Source organism: Nyctereutes procyonoides, unplaced genomic scaffold (genome assembly GCF_905146905.1).
Source record: "Nyctereutes procyonoides isolate TBG_1078 unplaced genomic scaffold, NYPRO_anot_genome, whole genome shotgun sequence".
Taxonomy (NCBI): Eukaryota; Metazoa; Chordata; class Mammalia; order Carnivora; family Canidae; genus Nyctereutes; species Nyctereutes procyonoides.
In genome coordinates this window covers 22,456,348-22,478,595 of record NW_026575030.1, presented here as the reverse complement: position 1 = coordinate 22,478,595, position 22,248 = coordinate 22,456,348, and the positions used below count along the sequence as shown (strand labels likewise).

At 47.7% G+C, this 22,248-nt stretch overlaps 1 protein-coding gene and 1 pseudogene across 15 annotated transcripts in view; both read left to right on the top strand.

The window, feature by feature from the left end:
- KALRN (kalirin RhoGEF kinase) overlaps positions 1-22,248 on the top strand; it is a 656,901-nt gene that overhangs the window by 81,042 nt on the left and 553,611 nt on the right. The gene's annotated exons all lie outside the window — the stretch shown is intronic.
- LOC129503994 (drebrin-like protein) lies at positions 18,409-19,680 on the top strand (annotated as a pseudogene).

Below are 22,248 nucleotides of genomic sequence, written 5' to 3'. Positions count from 1 at the left end.
GTCTATCATGAATAAATACATAAAATCTTAAAAAAAAAAAAAACAAGAAGAAGATGGTGGGATATTCAGGAGGAGGTGTAAGGCCTGGAGGTGTAGGGAGACAGGTCTTAAAGGGGTGGGGGAGACAGAATGTGTCAGGAGTGCTGAGTCCTGGGGCTTTGGGAGGGAGTACCTGGGAGTTGGATGTGAGAGAAGGAACTGAAGACCAACCTCTACTTGCTTTGAAGTTTGGCCCAAGGCATTGGGGAGAAACTTCAGCCTCAGGGTGCCCTCTGTACCTTGTGAGAGGACAGAGTCATCCATCAGTAGCTCCCTTTAAGGCCCTGCCTCCTCCCCCTAGAGGCTGCCTGCCAGGCAGCTGAGCTGGGCTACCTTTGAGGGGCCAGTCACCCTGCTGCCTCCTGGCTCAGTCCGGCTGCTCAAGGTGCTTCCCGCCTTGCTGGAGTTCCTGCTCCATTAAGTAGATTAAGGGCTCCGCTGACCCAGCCCAGAATAATGGACACACTAATTGGCAGTCATTAGAGGGCTTCAGCATTGATAAATCTTCAGGCCCTGGGCAGTATCTGCTGAAATCCATTCTTATCGACCACTTCAGGAAGAAGGATCCAAGGGCCAAGGCAAATGCCTGTCTTGATGCTGAGAGGGAGGGGCTGAGGCTGCTGGTCCTCAGTGGAGCCAGAAGGATAGGGTAGGCCGTAGGTGGAAGCACTGAAAGAAGAGGAAGGCAGGGGGAAAGGCTTTGCTTTTTATTTATTATTTATTATTTATTTTTTATTTTTTTGACAGAAGTTTTCATTTTTTATCCACTTTTTAAAATCATAACCAATGTGATTTTATTTTTAATTTTTTCTATTTTATTTAGATTCAATTAATTAACATAAAATGTGTTATTGGTTTTAGAGGTAGAGGTCAGTGATTCATGAGTCTTATATAACAGCCAGTGGTCATTACATCATGCTCCCTCCTTGCTGTCCATCACCCAGGTACCCCATTCCCCATCCACCTCCCCTCCAGCAACCTTCAGTTTGTTTCCTATGATTAAGAATCTCTTATGGTTTGTCTTCCTCCCTGGTTTTGTCTTGTTTTATTTTTTCCTCTTTTCCCCTATGCTGCTCTGTTTTGTTTCTTAAATTCCACGTATGAGTGAGATCATATGATAACTGTCTTTCTCTGATTTATTTTGCTTAGCACAATATCCTCTAGTTCCATCCACGTTGTTGCAGATGGCAAGATTTCATTTTCTCGATGGCTGAGGAGTATTCCACTGTGTGTGTGTGTGTGTGTATGTGTGTGTGTGTGTGTGTATATATATATATATATATATCTCAGGTATATCAGGTCTTCTTTATCCATTCATTAGTCGATGGACATCTGGGCTCTTTCCATAGTTTGGCTATTGTGGACATTGCTGCTATGAACATTGGGGTAGAGCTTTCTTTTTATTTTTTAATTTTTTAAAAAAGATTTATTTATTCATGAGAGACACACAGAGAGAGGCAGAGACACAGGCAGAGGGAGAAGCAGGCTACATGAAGGGAGCCCAATGCGGGACTCGATCCCAGAACCCCAGGTTCCCGCCCCGGGCCAAAGGCAGGTGTTAAATCTCTGAGCCACCCAGGGATTCCCAGAGCTTTCTTTTTAAAATAGGAAAAGTAGTAGTAGTAGTCAGCACTTGTTGAGCACCTCAAACAGAGTCTATGAGGGATGAGGCCTGAGCAGCAGACTGATTATGGGCACAGGGAGATGTGAGCAGGGTTCCTGGACATGATGGGATCAGAGTTTTCAGGGGCTGAGATACCACATGAGCAAGCAAATGAGGCCAATAACAGGGTTGCCTCTGCTAAGGGGGACTTCTTGTCTGGTGAGGACTAGAAAACTCAAGTTACAGAAGAAATATCTTGACTCTGAGGTACTCCTTAAATTAGCAAATATTTATTGAATGCCTATTCTACAAAGGTACTGTTATGATAGTGAGCAAGACTGGCAGTGTTTGTCTTCATGGAAATTACAGTGAAGGGAAAGGATTATTTAGTTGGAGAGTGCCATGGAGTGGAGAGGAGAATTCCAGCCGTGGATTTGGCCTTGAAAGGCCTTGAAGGGTGGGTAGAAGCTGCACTTGTGGAGAGCTACGGTGGAAAGGGACAGAGTGGGAGGGTTTGGTGAGTTTGGGAAATAGTCTTTCTGTGGAGGTTGTATGTGTATGCTCATTGTGAGTACGTGTGCAGGAGATTTGGGACAATTAGAAAGCTGGAAAAGTTGGCTGAGTGGGCTTTGTGTTCTATACTAGAGCTTTAGGATTTTGTTTAGCAGTTTATGGGCAGCTATTGGGAGATTTTAAGCAAGGAAAGTAACTTGATCAATCCTTTCCTGTCCCTGGCTGAGGTCACTTAGTAGCATTGGTGTTGGGCAGGGCTTCAGGCCATGATTGTTTCAATATGTTCTCTTCCTGGCTTTCTCACGGGAGCAGTCGTAATTTTATTTTTACCCACATCTCTGTTTTGGGTGTGCATCAGATTAGCAGCTCTATGCCTCCAGTTGGAAGGGAGCTTCTGTTCAAAGTGCTGTGTGGGTGGAGTCCTTCCGCCACTGTCCAAGGCCCGTTGCCCCTCTTGGGTGTTGACCTTGGCTGTAGAGGGTGTGTCCCTTGATTTAATGGTGTTTGCTTCCCCTACTTTTTTCAGCTCCTTCCCCATGCTTCTGAATGACCCGCAGTTCCTGCAGGGAGGTTGAGCAAGGTGCAGCTGCTTGTTTGGGTGTTAGCCAGGGGCAGCAACTAATAAGCAAATGGTCAGTTATCTCTGGAATGTAGGTCTTTGCTTCAGCCAGATTTATGTCCATTTTATCATAAATACAGGCAGCTTCATAAATTTAGATTGGTTTCCAGAAACAGACCCTGGTTCCAGGAATATTTCTCAGTGTGGAAGACAGGACTGTCAACAAAGATGGGGATGCATTTTTAAAGATAAGTTCTATTTGCCAGGATATGGTCTATGGAGAAACAAATTTGGTGGCCTAGAACTCTTCTGTATCCAAATGAAGGATATGGTGCAGATTTAACTTTCCGCGACTATGATGTTTTAAAATATCCTTATGGTACTGTTAGCTCAGTTGGCCTGGACACTGTATTCATGAAGGGAAGGCTGTGGCTCAGCTCTCATCCCTCCGTTAGACAGATGACTTCTCTCTGGCCACAGTTAGAGACTGCATTTCCCCTTCCGGCTGGTAGTCTCTCTGTAGCTTTTGATTAGTCATGCAAAGGCCAGCAAAAATAGTATAGACAGACAACAAAAATCTAGTTATCTACTGGAAAAAGAATCCAGAGAAAATGTCCTGTTGATAACAGTTTTATTGTGAGTTTTTAGACTTGGTTATGTACTTCAATGCGCCAGGAACTGTCCTAGGTGCTTATCTCAAATGTCACAATGGTATTGTCCCTATTTTACAGCTGAGAAAACTGAGACTTAAAAGAAGTTATGTGACTTGCCCAAGTCAATAAGCGTGTGTAATGGATTTCAACCTGGGTTTTCTTATTCTAAATCTCATATTCTTTCCACTCCTCCATCTGGAAACTGTGATGAGAATACCTAGACCCTAGATGCCTGGAGCAAGAGTCAGATGTCGGACCATTCAGTGACATCTTGGGGTCTCACCTCTGGCCGTCAAAGTATATTTGGCTATCACTGTAGGCCTCTTCTTGCCTTTTTTTATAATAAATTTATTTTTTATTGGTGTTCAATTTGCCAACATACAGAATAACACCCAGTGCTCATCCCCTCAAGTGCCCCCTCTTCTTGCTTTGAAGCAGAGTTATCTCCACCCCATTTGATGTCCAAGTTAACATCTGCTCGTTGCCAACTGGACCTCTGGAGACCTCTCTCTATCTTCCAGCCCCCAGCCCCCTGCCGAATTGGGGAAGTGACAGATGGAAGATCAAGTGGCAGATGGAAGATCAGATTTCAGACATTACAGGCTTCATTCTGACCTGCAACAGCTCAGAGGGAGAGGGGGGCGTACTGGCCAGTGTGTGGACAAGTTGAGCTGCTCCCCTGAGCTGGGGGTCTATACTGGGAATTTCTTTTATGGGAAAAGGAAAACAGTGGTGTTTTTTTTCCCTAATGCACGTGGTAGGGGAAGAATCAGCAAAATAGCTGCAACATTTACTAAGAATCATCTCTGGGAAAGCCAGAATTGATGTGATGTGCAAGGTGCTAGGAAAGTGCTGTCTGCCCCCAAACCTCTCTTACCTTGGCGGTGCCTCGGCACCCAGAATAGTTCATTCATTTTTTTGGGCTAATAAACTTCAGCTAATCCTTTAATGAGTATGAAAATAATGCACCCTGGTGTTAATTTAAGATTCCTTGGCTCCGGAAGAAGTAGAGGAACAGAGGCTGTGTTCGTGTGGGTGTGGGTGTGGAGTGGGGTGGGTGGTGTCTAGAGTGAATGGATGACTCAGACGTGGTGGGAGTGTTCTGGGACGGCTTCCTGGAGGAGAGAAACACTTCACATGGTGTGGTGGTAGAGGACTGTTCCTCCAGGAGCTATGGATCAGGGCATTCACCAAACTGCCGGACGTCAGTTGTTAGTTCCTCAGATAATGGAATTAGCTCTAGTAGTACAAGGTACAAAGCCACGATTAACTTATAAGCTTTTATAATTGCTTTTTGGAAGCCCTTCCTGCTTTGGCATAGTAAATCTTCTTCGCAGTGCCAGGGATTTAAACTTTTTAGAAATGACATTTAGTTATTGTAAAAGGTAAGATCTCTTTGGATTTCAAGCTGCCTTGGGAACCTTCCTGCATCCTCTGAGGTGTCATCCAGGAAGCCTCCCTTGGGGTGGCGTGGAGGGAGGCAGAGAAGCATGTCTTCCCTGAGAGTGGCTGCTACACTTTCTGGACCCAAGCAACGTTCTGTGGGGTTGCAGGAGACGCTTCCATCTGTGATCAGAGCCAGGTTTCAGGGAGGCCGAGTGGTGAGCCCTCAGAGCCGGGGTCAGGACAGGGGGACCACAGATGGTGGACGGCTCTGGCTGCCACTTGATGGGGGCTGCTCTTGGGGCCGGGGGGTGGGAGTGGTGTAGACTGCTCCCTGTGAAGGACACAGAGGAAGTTTTTCTTTAGATCTAGGGGGGTTTTAGCAACTGAGTGGAGGTTAAGCCTTCTCTGCAGGAGTTTGCTGAGGAGACTGGGAAGGTGGGTGCAAATATGAACAGTTTATAGGCGCAGCACATACACCACATACACGGAAACTCTCTGCCCCTGACACAGGTTCTGGATATTACTAAGGGTTCAGTACATCTATATGTAGGAGTGATAGAAGCACTCACTTAGGCCACAGGTAAACAGGTTAGGCAGTGAGGCCTCTTCAATTATTGAACTCTAATAAAAGTAAACAAATCTCATTTTTCTAATTTTTAGGACTGTCTTATTTGAGCATTTATGACATACCAGGTGTGTCCTAACTACCAGAAATGTATCTTCCCATTTGTCACGACGACACTGGGAGGTAGCTATCATTCTTTGCACTTTGTAAAGCACTTCAGCCATCTCATTTGAGTCTTCCAACAGCATATTTTCACATTATGTGAGTGGGGAATGCCCAGAAGTGGTGACATTGGAATCGGACCTCAGAGCTCTTTACTGCAGTTCCCATCTCCTGTTTACCGTCCCACAGTGCCCAGCACTCTTTCTTACCCCCACCTTTTTCTGCAGGGTTTCTTGGGATTTTGCATCTGAGAGAGGTATCTGACTGAGCAGGATGAGCTTTGAGGATGTCCATGGGGTTGAGAACAAGGAGAGAGGGAACAGAGAATACAGGCCCTGTATTCTGTGGGCCTGGGGCATGTGTCAGGGGCCGTGTAAGCATGGCTCAGGCTCCTCCTTCAGAGGGAGCTGGAAAGGAAAAACTTCCGCTTTGGGTAAAAAAAATGAGGCTATTTCCAATGTCTCCACATCTGTGAGACGACTGACGATTCAAAGACTCACTGATGAATGGACAGAAGTTTTCAGACCCAGGAAGATATTAAAATAAATATTTAATTGGAACAAATTATGCCGTGAATCATTAAGACAAACATAAATCTCATGAATAAGATTTCTCTTATTTCTCTGGATCTCGATGAAATATTTATTGAGGAAAATGAAGTCAGCTCACTGCTTTGCATGACTAAATGTCATTGCTGACTTACAGGAGCAGCTTCCTCAGGATCCATCGGGATCATGAGGATGGGGAAGGAGGCAGGAATTCTTATAGGCTGACCCCACACGAGGAGGAATCAGACTGCTCAGATCTGGAAGGACCAAAGCAAAGTCTAGCATTGTGTCTGGGCGTAGAAAAGTGAATTTAATTTTTGGTCATTTAATGTTGATTTTGAAGGTCCTGGGATACTTTCTAATTTGGGGAATGGGGAGGATGGGTTTTAAGGTAAATGCCTTGAATTTCCAATTTTTCCTATGAGTATGTCTAGAACTTAGAACTCTCTGATTTGGGTTAATGCCCTTGTAGGTGACACACACGCATCCTGATGCCATTCCTGGTCTGGTAGCTGAGTGCGCTCTGCGAATGCTAATTATGTGCTCATTGGTAATATAGGTGGTAGGACTGTGGGGATTGGGAGAGCGTCATCTCCTCACTTGATCTCCCCTATGCTAATAAAGGGTATCTCCCTGCAGAGGTGGGCTTCAGCCATTGACTTCTTTAGCTGTGGCATCCCTAAGGGTGATCAGAGCAGAGCTCGCTATTCTTGGAGACGGATTTCAAGAGACTGAGCCCAAAGATAGCAATGTGGGTTCATGGGGCAATGAGGATACCCTGGGTCACTGGCCTCTCTGGACAGGCTTTGGCTACAGCTGTACCCCTGACAGGGTGGGTGCGTGGGCCTGACTCCTGGGTTCATGATCTTTTGGCAGGCAGATCCTGTGTGGGTCACATGATGGATGTTTCCATGGGTGGTCTTGCTCTCCAAAGTCAGGTTTGCTGCTCCAATTTCATTCTGGTTTTTTTCTTGGAATGTACAGGTGGCTTATGTCAGTCCTCCTGGATGAAAGATGACTTTATTCCTTCCTCACAAACACAGTGCTCTACTCTGGGAGAAAGCTTAGCCAGCATGTTAGAGGGTTGCAGGTAACTAGAGCTGATTATATTGTTTTCCTTGGCCTTGGGCTTCCCATTTTCTAAATCTAGGGTATGATTAACAGGATTGGCATGGAAGGGGAACCCCCCACTGCTTGCAGAATTACTGAATTCAACTAAGTATGTACTGAGAATGAGCCATGTCCCAGCACTGGGGTAGATGCTCTAGAAGATACAGAAATGTTGACAGAGAGATTCTTGTCTTTTTTTTAAAAAAAGATTTTATTAATTTATTCATGAGAGACACAGAGAGGCAGAGACACACAGGCAGAGGGAGAAGCAGGCTCCTTTCCAGGGAGCCTGAAGTGGGACTTGATCCCAGGACTCCGGGATCACACCCTGAGCCAAAGACAGACGTTCAACAACTGAGCCACCCGAGCATCCTGAAATTCTTGTCTTTGAAGAAACTTACAAGCTAGATGGGGGGAAATTAAACATATATATACATATAAATATATGTATCATGTAATTCTATAACTGTTCATTCAGTGCTTATTTACTCAGCAATTTCTCTTAGCAGACCATGAAGAAATCAGAAATGCTTTTACCCCCAAACTGCTTAAAAAAGACATGTTCATAATTATATTGTAAAGTGAAGGATAATAGGAGTTCCAGGAAAATGCTCTTTGTGAAAGACTATATTTAATGCCGAGGTATAAATATTACTTCTATTAGTGGATCAGAGGATGGAGCCACCAGATAGGGATTTTGACTGTTTAGATTGTTCTACCCCCAGAAACTAGCACAGTGCCTGGTACAGATGATGCTAAAATAAATAAATGTTGAATGAATGAATTTTGCTAGGCTGGAGCGATCAGAGAAAGCCCTGTGGAAGACGTCCAGCTTTGAGTGAGATATTTAAAACATGATAGAATTTGGGTAGTACTGGGGTGGGCATTTCAGTTTTTCACAGGAAACCACTGCCACCTCCACAGCACTCTGCTAGTGATTCCTCTTTCATGTTTATAAAATACTGTACAAGTCACTCATGAGCACTCAGCCATTTCTTACCTTCTTTAGCAGACCATTAGGGAAGGGTTGACTCTGGGGCCCATGAACTTGATTGCATGACAAAGTGCAAGAAATAGTGATTTGTTTTTACTTGAAGCATTTCTATAGTTTAGAGATGCCTTTGAAGCCCCGTTGAATGGGGCTGTGGATTGAAATTCTCCAAAAGGCCATTAATTATTGAATTTGCTTTGTTGTTAAACAAAGAAGATGCTTCTAGGTGTCAGCTGTTGAAGATGTAGAGTTAGTATCACTGTAAGTGCTCCTAATCACAGACAGACCTGCTCACAGACACTCAGGGAAAAAGGACACCGTCAGCACCCTGCTGCAGGGAGGATGGGCAATTAGTGGCTTCAGATGTCACATAGCATCCTCCTCTCTTTGGTCTCCCAGGTGCTTTCTGCTGGGCGATTGGGGATTTCGGTTGACTCTAAAAACAAGTCCCCATAAAAGAACTATGGGCTGTTAAGCTTGCCAAGTGGTGAAGTGAGTGGTGCCAGGGAGTTTGGCTGCAGTGGTTGTAATGGGAGTTCTGCAGATGATGGTGCTAAGGAGAAGGAGAAAAAATTTCTGGTGTCATGGGGATGACTTACTTCTGCGAAGTGGGACTAGATGTCCCAATGTGACCTGTGTTGCTGGAGGAAGCTTGCCACTACTCTGCTGCTGCTATTGTGTCCTCAAATAGGCTTTGAGGGCTGGATCTGCTATCCTGTCTCATGTCTGGGAATACACGAAGCCAGACTGTAGGATCCTTCCCAGTGGGCATCTCTGTGATGATGTGCATGGAAACTTGACTTCTGTCATACATGCTAAAGCTGGGGAGAGGGTCTGCATTTAGCACTGTGGGGACCAGAAGAGCATTCAGTGACATTTAAGCCAAATCTGTGCCGAGCCCGCAGAGAGGGCACAACCCTATTTCAGATGCTGGAAGTATAAGGAAGAGATACAGTCTTTGCACCGCTGCCAATGGAAATAGCCTCTTTATGATTTATAAAAAGCTTTCACATATATTATCTCATTTGAAATCCACAATATTCTTTTGAGATAGGTAGGGCAATGATTATCCTCTCCCTTTTCTGGATGAGGAAACTGAAGCTCAAACAGGTTAAGAGATTTTGCCTAAGGTTGCCCAGCTAGCAAGAAGAAGCCAAGCCTTGAATCCAGTACCTCTTGCTTTGTTCTGTTATTTCATGTTGTCAGTTCCTACTCATGAGGATAGACACATGTGCAGGACATGAGTCAAAGCTGCTAATATTGTGAAGAGGGAGGCACAAGGTTAGAGCCAGTGTAGTGATTAAGCCAGAGTTCTAGGAGCAGGTGACCTTGAGCTGTCATGTAAAGGAGAAGAAGCCATGATTGTGGTGGGCCGAGGGATGCATGTTGTGCTCCTGGCAATGTTGGCAGACATTGGTATTCCCGTCCACTCTTCTTTATTCCTGGATGTGCAAGGGAGGCTGGGGGGAGTCAAGGGCACTGAGGGTATGAATAATTGAAATCAGAGGAAACACAAACATCTCTTTTTAACATAATCCCCTTTTCCTAGAAATGTTTTCAGCGTACTGCTCACAAACAGCAAAATGCCTTGGAATGGGTTCCTTCCACTCTTTCTTTGCCTTTGATTCCCCTGCAAGCAGGGAGATACTTAGGAGGAGAGCAAAGGTGTCAAGAATCTGGAACACCTGCAATTAAGCCATCAGCCCCTCTGGTTGTAGGACCAGGCTGTGCTGATCAGGTATTTCCTGAAGCTATGGTGGCCCCATCTTGCTTTGGGCCCTGACTGTGTAAGGGAGGTGTGGAGAAAAAGGAGATAACTCATCAGCTTGTACCACAAAACCCAACATCTCATCTGCCAGTGCTCCCTGTTGACTCCAGGGTACCCTTTCGTGACATCTCTTTTGCCTTTATGGCTTACTGTGATGTTTACTGTAGAAAGATTGAATAAAAGAGGATTATGGTTTGGGGAATTCCGGGCTAAGAGTTAAGAGAGACTTCCTTACCTTTGCCAGGCCTCAAATGAATGATTCTCTTCTCTCTTTTTAAATAAATCATAAGTGAAAATTTCTGCACTTGAAAAGACAGACATCAGAAGGATTTTTCAGTAAGGCACCGTTATTTTTTATTCAAAATTATGTTTGAAAATAATCCAGTATTGCGTAAACGGTTTTACCGGGCATTGTTTGTGAGGTTTCTCTCGCTCTGATGTGTGAGCAAATGTTTGAGAGCCCTTCCTGCCTCCTGCGACTGCTCCATCTTAAGAAAGGTGGACACTGCATGTCTGTCTGTAGTCTCAGGACATCACCTGGCCACTCCTCTCCTTTGTGGTGATTTACTTCCCTGCTTTAAGCTCAAGACGGTGGACAGCAGTGACATCCAGTCACAACTTCCCGTTTTACTTTGTGGTCACAGAGCCAGATTCTCCTAAGAGAGATTAACACAAAGTTAAATGCTTGCAAGAATTTCTTATGATGTAACACAGGATGTAAAGGCTATTCCCTTGCTATAACTTAGGTAAAGTTTCTCATGGAAATGGAATGGTCCAGGCCCTGCTGTACCATGCTCTCCAAGTGACAGTTTCATCAAGCCCATATGTTCGCAGATGAAGGGAGTGTTGTCACATGGCAAAGAGCCAAGAAAGCCCCTGACCCACTTCCATAGAATTGTCCAAGAGTACCTGGCACTTTCCACCCCTCAATTATTCCCATCGATTGTGAACAGATGGGTACAATACTCTTTAAAGTCAGAGTAAAGTGACTTGTATTTGGCTGTTATCCAAGCAAAATGAAAGAAGAAGGTGCTATTGTCTGTCTGGCCTAGGTACAATATAGGATCCACAAAATAATGACCCCTGGTTCGATAATGACAAAGTTCAAGGCTGCCAGGATGGTGCTTTTATGGCGGCAGCGCAGAGACCATCATTCACAAATTTCAAATTGGTTACAGATTTGTGGGTTAGACTTGCCTTGTTGTTGGCTTCCCGTAATTTCAAACTCTATGGACTCTCCATGTTGCATCAACTTGTGAAATATCTGGTAATATTTTTACTTTTCAGTTTGATCCAGGTTAGGACTATCTGCCAATATAGGAAGGTCTCAATTTACTCTATTTCTGAGAATAATAAGCATGGACCCTAAAGTGTTCCTGACACAGTCATTCTGGGTGATTTTTCTAGTCCTCTTCTGCTTACTGAGGTTTTTAGGTCCTACAGTCTAATATTCATTGTAGTAAACTAGACTAACTTGCCATTCCAGGTCGCTTCCTTCCCAATCTGGTTCCAAACTTTCCTGTTGCAGAAAGTCTACTTTGCTTGACTCTGTTCACTTGTGACCACAAGTTCTAGACTAGTACAATATTCGTTATGGATGAGGTCGCAGAGTCTTTTGAGTCTAACTTCCACTTGAGGCAGAAATCGCCTCTGGACAGTCCCTGACTGGTGATGATCCATATCTTCCGTGACAAAGTGCTCAGGACTCCACAAGACAACTCATTTTATTACTGGACAGATCTAATTGTTAGTAAATTATTTTATGTAATGGAAACCTGACTTTGTCTAATTTAGGCATGTTGATCTTAGGTCAGCCCTCTTGAGTAATACAGAGCTATATAATTTCATTCGTGCTTGAAGTCATTCAGGTAATTGAGGACAGCAGTTTTTATTACGACACAGTCTATTTGGCAATGCTTTAGACTTCTTGATTGATCCTTGTGTCCTTAATTTTGTTTTCTTTCTCTTATGCCTCCCTTATTACTGTTATCCCACAGTTTTATAGGCACAACCTGTCTGTTATTTTGTGTTCCTTAAGAATTTATCCTTTTGGGTGAGGATGTGGAGAAAGGGGAAGGGGAACCTCCATGCATGGTTGATGGGAATGCAAACTGGTGCAGTCACTGTGGAAAACAGTATAGAGTTTCCTTTAAAAAGTTAAAAATAGAAGTAGCCTACGATACAGCAATGCACTACTAGGTATTTACCCAAATAATACAAAAATACAGATTCAAAGAGGTTCATGCATCCTGATGTTTTTAGCAGCAGTATCAACAATAGCCAAACTATGGAAATGATACATATGTCCATCAACTGATGGGTGGATAAAGAAGATGTGGTGTATATATTCAATGGAATATTACTCAGCCATCAAAAAGAACGAAACCTTGCCATTAAAATATGTACAAGAACATTCGTATCAGTTTCAATCATAAGAGTCCCAAACCGGAAACAACCAGAATACTTCTACAAGCAGTAGAATAGATAAATACATTGTGGTGTATTGATGCAGCAGGGTGTCATCCAGCAAGGAGAAAGAGCCTACTATTGGCATACCAGCAGCATGGAGAAATCTTACAAACAGAATGTGCAGCAAACAAGCCACATAAAGCATATATACTACACTCATTTATATGAAGTTTAGGAACAAGCGAAACCTGGTGTGTGGGGTAGAGGTCCGAAAAGATCATTCTGGATTGGAACTGGGTGTGAGGGAACCTTTGGGTAGTTGTAATGCTCTACATCACCATCTGGATGGTGGGTACACCAAGGCATACATATGCAAAGATTTACCCAGCTCTTCCCTTGTGCTTTGCACACTTTACTGTGTTCAAGTTATACTTTGATAGAAAAGAAAAGAAAGAAAAAGGAGGCATTGCTGAAGTATGACTGAGCAGTTTGCCCCTGTATCTTCTGTTTGTCTGTAGGTTAGCAGTGTCCTTATGGCTCTTGCTTCTGAAGCTTCTTGTGAAATTTTTTTTGAATTTATTTATTTATTTATTTATTTATTTATTTATTTATTTATTTATTTATTTATTTATTTGAGAGTGAGCATGCTGTGAGCAAGTGGCGGGACGGGGGGGGGGCGGGGTGGTTTGGAGAGGGAGAGAGAGAATCTTAAGTAAGCTCTAGCCCCAGCACAGAGCCCAGTGTGGGGCTGGATCTCACGACCCTCAAATCGTGACCTGGGCCGAAATTAAGAGTTGGATGTTTAGCCCACTGAGCCACCCAGGTGGCCCCGCTTCTTGTGAATTATAGCTTTTTACTCCTGCTCTCAATTTCCTCAGGAAAGAGCTCAGGTCTGGAAGTCAGGAGGCTTCTGTTATAGTCTCTCTACCCCTCTTGCCAGCTGTTTACTTCTGGGTATGTTCGCCAGGGAAGTCTACGAAATAGGTATTTCAATCGCTCCGTCACCTTTAACCTCCAGGGTTTGGTGAACATCACGTTAGGTACAATATGTCGAACAGTTTTAGGAAAAATCAAGAGTCATCCAGATACCAAAATGATCGTTATACTTGAACTTGAGGAAATCTATACCAGCTACTGATTTGAATCCTATGAAGTGCTGCCATCAAAGACCGTGTTGTGACTTCAGATAATTGGGCAGTGATTTATGAATCATTTTGGTACGTAGCCGAGGGCAGTCAGTAGCACACATAAGGGTGACTCGTGTGTAGGGAAGTACGGCGATTACGGAAACAGCCAGTGTCATGAGACCTGAGGTCCAGGGGTCACTTTGGTCAGCGTCAGGGGTTCAGGATGATGGTTCTTTTTCAGGTGAAGCCTTTGGACTCAGGTGGCTAAGTGAACAGTGCTCTGCTTGGACCATCTTGGTCTAGTTCCTGCTCTTGTACCAAATGGCTTTGCAATATGAGGCAGTCACTTCACTTCTCTGGGCCTTAGTTTTCTCTGTACAATGGGGTGCTAGATACCTTGGGTTCTTCTCAGGTTTAATTTTGTATGTTTGTTCCTCACACAGCTGACTCTCAGTTGTTCCTGTACCTGTATTATGTGGTCAGTCTTAAATCCTGAACTGACTTTCTTGTTTCATGTGGCTGTTTTCTACCATTCCTAGTCTTTGTGCTCAGGAAAGGCAGATGCATTCTTGAAAAAATAGATCCTTCATAATTCTGCTGTGAAAAGTCATGTTGTCTCCTAACAATAATGTCTATTATTCTGGATTATTGATTATCCATCATGTTGATTACCCAGTATCTCTTTCCACCATTAGTACAGATGACTAAGAGCCGCTGAATGACACAACTATTTCCCCGTGCCCCCTGCCTCCCTCCGCTCCGTTGGAGTCCCAGCCTGGCATGCATTGATGAGCAAAGCTAAACATTGGTCATGTTCTGGTCTTGGCCATGTTTTTCTAAGGGTTGGCGGGGGCGGGGTGGGCAGCACCATCAGTGCTTCCAAGGCCTGGGCTCTGGCACCTGAGCCAGACACAATACTGGTGTGAGGAGGAAAAAGCCAGAGGGGAGAAAGCTGCCGGAGCTGGGGAGATGAGCACTGAGGTGTAGCACGACACACTTGTGGGCTTCATGCCCGGCCTGAGCTTTTGAAGGCTGAATGGAAATGCAGAGCCAAGGAGAAAATATCTCATTTTCCTCAGGCCAGCCTGGGCAGAGGTCTGATTTTGCACATGGCAGGACTTGGGGAAGGAAGAGGAGAGGGTGCCTTGCAGGGTCTGCAAAGGAATCGGCCCTAGAGTTACTGCTCGGGGAACTAGAGAAAAGCTGCGTGGCACCTTTATTGTTTCTGTTCCTTCAAGACCATTTCTGCAGGGATTTTTCTTCCTATCTCATGTTCCAGATTCTTCTGTGGGGGTTCTGTGAGTCAGGGGTAGGAAACTAGGCCAGGCTTTGGCCTCTGAAGATACTGTTTCTCCCCTGGCAGCCCCCACCTCTTTAGAGAATAGTCCTGGTTCCTGCTTTTGGGGGTGTCTCTGCCCTTTTCTCTGAAGCCTTATCCCTTCTTCTCTCTCTGACCCATCTGCCACTCCCTTAGTTGGTGTGGAAGTTTGCTTTCTGAAGCCCCTCAGAGATGATGGCTTACTGACCCCTTCCCTGCCCACTCCCACCCGAAGTGGCACTCCCTTCAAAGCAGGCCCCGGAGGAGGCCGAGGCCAGGGATGCCACCTGTGATCAAACCCTGTGGGCTCTGCATCCTGGGAACTATCTTCCAGTGTGGTGCTGCAGATTTCTTTCTTTCTTTTTTTTTTTTTTCTCTTTACTTCAGAACTATTCTTAATGGTGACAAAACCCTGTTCTTTGAATGTTAATTTGATTTTTGGAAACAGCCCAGCTTCACTGGGGGAAATCTAGGAAAAGAAGGAATCAAATCTGGGCAAGCTGAGTGATAGTGGTTTTAGTCTTCAAAACAAAACAAAAAACAAAACCCAAAAACAAAAAGCCAAGGTTTGCCTCCAAAATAATGACAGTTTTGTTTATTGTTTATTTTAAAATGACAGCAAAGGTTGTTCTCAACAGGAGACCAAAAATGTTTTCTGGGATAAGCACAGAGTCCAAGGAGGCAGCTACAAGGAAGTCCCATTTCTCTGCTCGATTTGGGAGGGTTGTGGGTTGCTTGTGTGTCTGCAGCATCATAGGGGACCCAGGGTACTCTCTGTGACTGCCCACCCACTCCTGTGCCTTGTGGGGAGGGAGGGGGTGGATGAATTTGGGGTTATTGCCAAATCCCCTATAAACCTGAATTCAGATGTTGCTGGGAAGAGAGGTTGAATAACGAGAGGATCTGCATCAGGGAGGACCGCCTGATGGGGAGAGAGCTCACCCCGAGCCAGTGGACCTGCCTGGAACCACAGGCAAAAAGAGCTTGAGAAGAGTGGGAATAGGACAATGTGTTCCTTGTGTAATTCAAATGGCCTTTGTAAAGTTGTTTTAAAGAGCTGTTCTTTGAAAGAGTTGAGGGTGTTAGAGCTGGAGTCTGAGCTATGAGCAGCCCTCTGGGGACAGACTGGTTCCCAAAGATTCAGGCTGTTTTTCAGAACAGTGACTAAAGGCACTGGGGACATCTAGATGGCTGCTGGAGAGAACTCTTGCTGTGAGTCCTTTTCCTTCGTGGCTGGGATTCTCAATGATGAACCCACGTAGGGGACATTCTAAATATATCGGTCTAGTTGCCGAGCTCAGAGTCAGCAAGGGGCCTGGTCTGGGGGAAGGGAGAGAACTGATGCAGACTGAGCATCTGCTGCATACCAGGCATTTATACGTATCATCTCATGTGAGATGGACATTATGATCCCCATTTTACAGATGGGAAAACAGGTGCATATAGTGAAGCCACTTCCTCTGATCTCTTCGCTGCCTTCTCCCTTCTCATTGTACACTTGTTCAGTCTTCGCACTCTGCACATTGCATTATGGCTATTTGTGTACTCCTAGAGATCCTAATGGACTTGGTCTGGGATGGGACCAGGCTTTGGTATTATTTTAAAAGCTCCCCAGATGGTTTTAATATGTAGCTAGTGACAAGAACCTCTGGTCTAGATTGTACGTTTCCCATTTTTGTGTATCTGAGGGTCTAGATTCGTGGTCCTCAAAGTGGAGTATGTATCAGAATCAGTTGGAGAGTCTGTTAAAACACGTTACTGGCCCCACTCTCAGAGTTTGTGATTGGGAAACTAAATACCACTGAATGACATAACTATTTCCCTGTGCACCCCCCCCCCCGCCTCCCTCTGCTCCGTTGGAGTCCCAGCCTGGCATCCATTGATGAGCAAAGCTGAACATTGGTCATGTTCTGACTTTGGCCATGTTTTCCTAAGGGTTATGAGGGCAGCTCCATCAGTGGGGTTGGCCCAGGAATTTACATTTCTAAAGTAGGTATCGCTGCTGCTGCTGGTCCTTCATCCCTTGGAACAAAAATAGGCACTCAGCAGATGCTGATTAAATCAAGCACATCACCGAATTGTCCAAGGATTTGAACCCTGCTTGCCTGGTAGCAAAGCCCACCATCTTACCATGATTCTAGGCCTTGAAGGGAGCCTGGGAGGACAAATGGGGTGGCCTTGATATCTACTTAACCTCTGGGAGGAAGATAGAAATCATTGGTCTTTATTTTATTTTTTTTTTTACTCATTGGTCTTTAGAGTTTCCTCACAGGGAAGAACAATACCAGTTTCCTGCCAGGAAACATACTAGCTGTTGCATATTTAGAAATTCTGAGTGGAGGTTTAGGGAATCTAAGAGGTCCTAGACTCCTAACCCAGGACACAGACTGCTGGTGCGAGGTGTGGCCTGACAGAGGATGGCCACGGATGTCCATGTCCCAGAGTGTGTGCTATGAAGCTGGTGATGCTGCTTTAACGTTACCCCTTGTTTGTGCCCCACAGGACATTTAGGAAATGGTTTAGTGATGTCAGAGGTTGGGGAGTGGGGTCCTGAGTCATGCTGAATAGGGGAAAGGTCTGATAAGGGGGAGCAGCTGTGACAGTTTGGATAACTGACGTTGGAAAGGAAGCTCCAGGACAGAGCAAGAATGTGTGTTTAGAAGGTGAGGAGGAGAGCTGTGCTGGCAAATGCAGCAGAGGATGTGGAGGTTTCCATTCTCCTTCTGGAGGGATGTCTTGGACACCTGGAGACTCAAGTAGCCAGGTTTTGTTGAAAATGAATGATTTTTAAAAATGCACCCAAAACAAGTTTTCACCTAAGTGCCTGCTGTGTGCACAGCACTGTTCTAAATGCTATGTGGGGCCACCAAAGAAAATAAATGATAAAATGCAGAGTATGATGTATCCCGTAATTGGTGCAGACAGGTCTTCGAGAGTTGGGGGAAGAATCCTTTGGGTTGTGTGGCTGGGGAAGGCTTTGGGAAGGCTGGGCCCAGTGGTTCTGCAGGCTGAGTGAGTGTGAGATGGGCGGGGATAATGGGCTGAGTGATGTTGGGGTATGGCTCCTAGTGTGTGGGTAGCTCAGGTTAGGTTCAGTGGATGTTTGTGGGGAGCAATGGTGAGGATGGGGATGGAAAGGGGAAATGAATGTAAGATACTTGTTCTGGATTGTTGTTTTATCCCTCCCTCAGAGCCCGAGAACGAGGACTGTTGGGGACCCCTACCTAGGGACCCCTACCTCTGGCAGTAGGGCTGCTGGTACTGATACTTCTTAGAAGAGTGTCTCTGAGGAGTCCTCACACATAAAATTTCATTTTGCTTTTTTTTTTGTTTGTTTGTTTTTTCTTTTCTGGAAATACTGGAGGTTGGAAGGAGGAGAGGAAAGCTCTCCTCTGCTACTTTTTACAGATGGGAGGATTGGGATCTAGGGAAGGGAATGGGCTAAAATTGATGCCGTGGGTGTGGGTTGGATGCAGAGGATGGCTGAATGGACATCTGCTCAGGGCAGGGGTAGGAGGGCATGGTCTTCCCCAAACAGCACTGGGACATGGTTGCTTGATCCTAGCATTCATTGTCTTTTGTGCAGTTTGTGCTTTTGTGGGTCTGGGAGGAAGTGTGGAAAATGCGAGAGGTCAGGGTGATGGTGACGCAGGGACCATGGGGCTGGCTGGGGCTGTGAACCTGAGCCAGAACGGGCGGGCGCTGCAGGAGGCCTGCATAGGAGTAGCCACTGAGATGTTCCCAGCTGACTGGGCTCCCTACCTATAAGGGTAACGGCAGAGACATCTGTGTGGCCGGCACTGGGGAGGGTGCCTGGGGGAGATGGAGGAGGAGCTCCACGGCGGGAAGGTGATGGACGCCTTCTGGAGGATCTCAAGGGTGAAGGATCCCAAGTCCAGCCTGCCCAAGCTTGTCCTCGTCAACGGGACAGGTGAGGGTGTCAACGATGTGTGGAAGGGAGTGTGCACCAACCATGTCAGCATGCTGGCCAGCTTTCTGAAGGGGCCCGTGTGACTGTGGATGTGAGGACCGAGGAGCACATGGAGCCTGAGTGCATCAGGTGGAAGGTGGCCAGGGCCTCAGGTGCCAACTCTGCCTTCCACAGGGAGAGCAGCCGTTTCTAGGACATGGGCCCCTCGTGGACTCTGTGTACCAGAAGACCGGTGCCACATCTGAGATTGGAAGGGTTGGCAGAGACAACTTCTAGGCCAAAGCAGGGAAGGAGGAAGAGAATGGCTGGCTGGGGGAGACGCAGTGGGCAGAGGAGGAGCGGCAGCTGCAGGAGGAGCACCGAGAGCAGGAGCCGCGTGAGGCCTCCTGCCTGGAGCAGTGCTGTTGGGAGGAGCAGGGCAGCGAGGTGGACCCCAGAGGCAATGTGAGCAGCAGGACGTGGTTTCAAGGGGCAGAGAGGAGCAGGGGCCCGTCAGTAGCTAACACAAGCACTGGGGATTTCCAAGCAGAGGGAGAGGGCCGTGTCCACCACATCTGTCCCTAGTCCCCAGCCAGGCAAACCGAGGTGTCCTTTCCTGCAGAGGCAGCTCACCCAAGCAGAGACTCACCTCAGCAAGCGCTGACCCAAGTCTCCTCAAGGCCCGGGGCAGGTGTGTTAGGAGCCGGCGCCCAGCACCCGGCTGTTTCTGGCACAGATGGAAGAGGAGGCCGCGTGTGAGGAGCCCCCAGAGCAGGACACTCCATGCGGGGGCCTGATGCTGCAGCCGTGAGGTGCGGGCCCTGCGCACGTGGCCCACTGCCTGGGGCCGAGTGGGAGAAGAGGCCGTGTGCTTGGACCCTGTCGAGAATGTGGAGATCCCCTTCCACTCCGAGAGCCTCATCAGTGGCGTTGAGGTAACGGAGGAGGGCTGGTGGCCTGGCTCCAGGCCAGGTAGCCCCTTTGGTGTGTTTTCTGCCCAACGCCGTGGAGCTCACTGAACGAGGCCCTTCCGCTGCTGGCTGCGCGAGGGCCATCCTTCCCTTTCCTACCCAGACGGGCTTTACTTCTTGCTGGGAGAGGTGGTGTGCATGGCATTTGAGCCAGGAGTGGGACCCCCCCTCCCCCCACCAAGGAAGACAAGCCCTTGGGCTCCCTCAGAGTTGGGTGGCTCAGCCTCTGTCCCTGTAAATGCAGGAATGGCCTGGTGAGTCCTAAACATGTTTCTGGGAGCTCCCAGGCCCTCCCAACCAGCCTGGCCTTTGACCCCAACAGAGGACCTTGAGCCAAGCCCTGCCCAGAGCCAGCCCCTTGGTGACCTCTGCCTGAGAGGAGAAAGGCACTGCCAAGCTGGGTGGTCGGGGCAGGGGCATTTGACTTTTCTTTCTTTTCCTCTTGGCTCTGAAGTGTGTTAGCTGTGGCTGTTAGTGACCCTGGGGAACAGTGGGCTTAGCAGAGTTTGTGGCCGAAGGCAGACTGGTTCAGGACAGTTTGGGCAGCGGTAGATCATCTTTCTGAATCCTGCTCTGTGCCCCTGGTTCTCTGTCCCTCTGCCTGGACTATGGACTGCGGGCACCGGGGACAGGGGTGATCTGAGTACGTGAAGGAAGGTATAAGAACATCAGCAAACATGTCCTTCCGTGTGCGAGGCCTCTCCTGCTCTCAGCTGATTCCGGTCCAGGTAAAGTAACCAGAACCGTCCCTGCCTGCCGTCCCGCGCCGTCTCTGTCCCAGTCCACCTGTGTCTGCTTTCGGAGTGAGACTTGCCCCCGTCCAGGCCCTAGTTGTGATCTGCCCTGTTGTGCTCCCATGTGAAGACAACCCCCTTTCCCGGGTGTCCGTGGTGTGTGTTTGCATGCATGGCACCCTCAGGCCTCGGGCCAACCATTAGCCACCTGGAAGAGGCGCAGACGTTAAGGTGTGGAAAAGAAGAAAGAAAAGGAAAGAAGGGAGGTCAGAGCAGCCTTAGCCAGAGCATAAAGTCCCCACCGTTTCTTGATGGCCCCAGCAGGCCGGCATCTCAGGGTTCACGGACCTGTTCTGGGTGCTATGCCCGGTAGTGCGGCTCCAGACGTGCCCTTCCAGCCTTCTGTCTGTCCCCACGCCCGCCTCTGGCCCAGGGGGAGCTGGGCATCCAGTCTGAACTGCAAGGTCCTCTCTCCCGCTGGCCTGTACCCTGGACGGTGACTCCACTGGTCTGGAGGGCCTCGCCCCCTCCACTGCCCAGTCTGAAGCAGCCACGGCTCCTCCGACTTGGAAGCCCACCAGGCCCGACTAAAAGACGAGGGGGAGGTGTCTGTGCTCGACTCCTCAGGGGTATCACCCATGAGTATTTATACCAAAGAAGAGGGCTCCGTTGCCTTGGCAACTCTCTCGCATGGGCTCTGCTGCTCAGAATATCCGACAGATCTCAGTGTTTCATGCTCAATGGGCAGAGGTGGAGCAGCGGATGGGAGGGGACCTCTCAACAGTCAGGGCCGAGCGTGGGAGGGTGGCCAGGACAGCATGGCTGAGAGACTGCTGAAGCCACCGGGAGGTCCTCCAGGGCGTCGCCGCCTGCCACCTCTCCTTCCCCCCGTAGTCACTTCTCCCCATCCCGTGATGCGCCTCTTGGTTCTGTGGCTCTGAGTCCCGGCGGGAACAGGGGTGGGGAGGGGCCCGCAAGGGCAGAATCAACACTGGGTGTTCGCTGCTGGGTGCTGAAGGGAAGTGGTGGTTACAGAGCGGGAGGAGTCAAGGACCGATGGTGGCTCTCCGTCATGGCTTTGGTTCCCCGGAGAGCTCCCCATTTGTTGGGGGGAGAGCATGGCATCGCTGCCAGGGCACCTCTGCTGGAAGGAAAGGGGATGCCATGGGGTGAGAGGCCCACAGGTGAGGAGGGTGGTGTTCTCCGATGCTGTCCATCTGTGTCTGGACCATGGTGCGTACACTACAGACGTAGGATGGCAGGAAGAGCTCGTTGCAGAGATCGTTGGTGCATCCCAGGCAAGGGCAGGGTCAGGGAGGGCGCTAGGGGGCCTGCAGCGGGGCTGCTGGAGAAGCTGGCCCCGAGCAGGAGGGTCCCTGTGTGGCAGCGAAGCTCTCTCCTCTCGGGATCCGTTCTTGGGACGTTCTTCTGTGGTCATAGGGTCCTCTGTGGGAACGCCTCCAGGGATGCAGAAGACCCGAGTGCAGGGGGCAGAGGGCCCTGAGGTTGAGGCCTCCGTTTCACTTGTTCTCTGGAGAAAATATGCTGACTGGGTGTTTGTGTGCCACAGTCCAGCCATCGGTTGAGTAAGTGGAGCTTCCTCGCAAACCCCACCGAGCGCCCTGCCTTCGCTGGCTTCCTATGGCGTGATCCACTTGAGCCGTACCTTGGCCAGCATTTTTTTTTAATTTTTTAAGGTAGGTTGTTTGTTTGTTTATTTATTTATTCATTTATTTATTTATTTATTCATGAGAGACACAGAGACAGAGAGAGAGAGGCAGAGACACAGGTAGGGGGAGAAGCAGGCCCCACATAGGGAGCCTGATGTGGGATTGATCCCGGGTCTCCAGGTTCAGGCCCTGGGCTGAAGGCAGATGCTCAA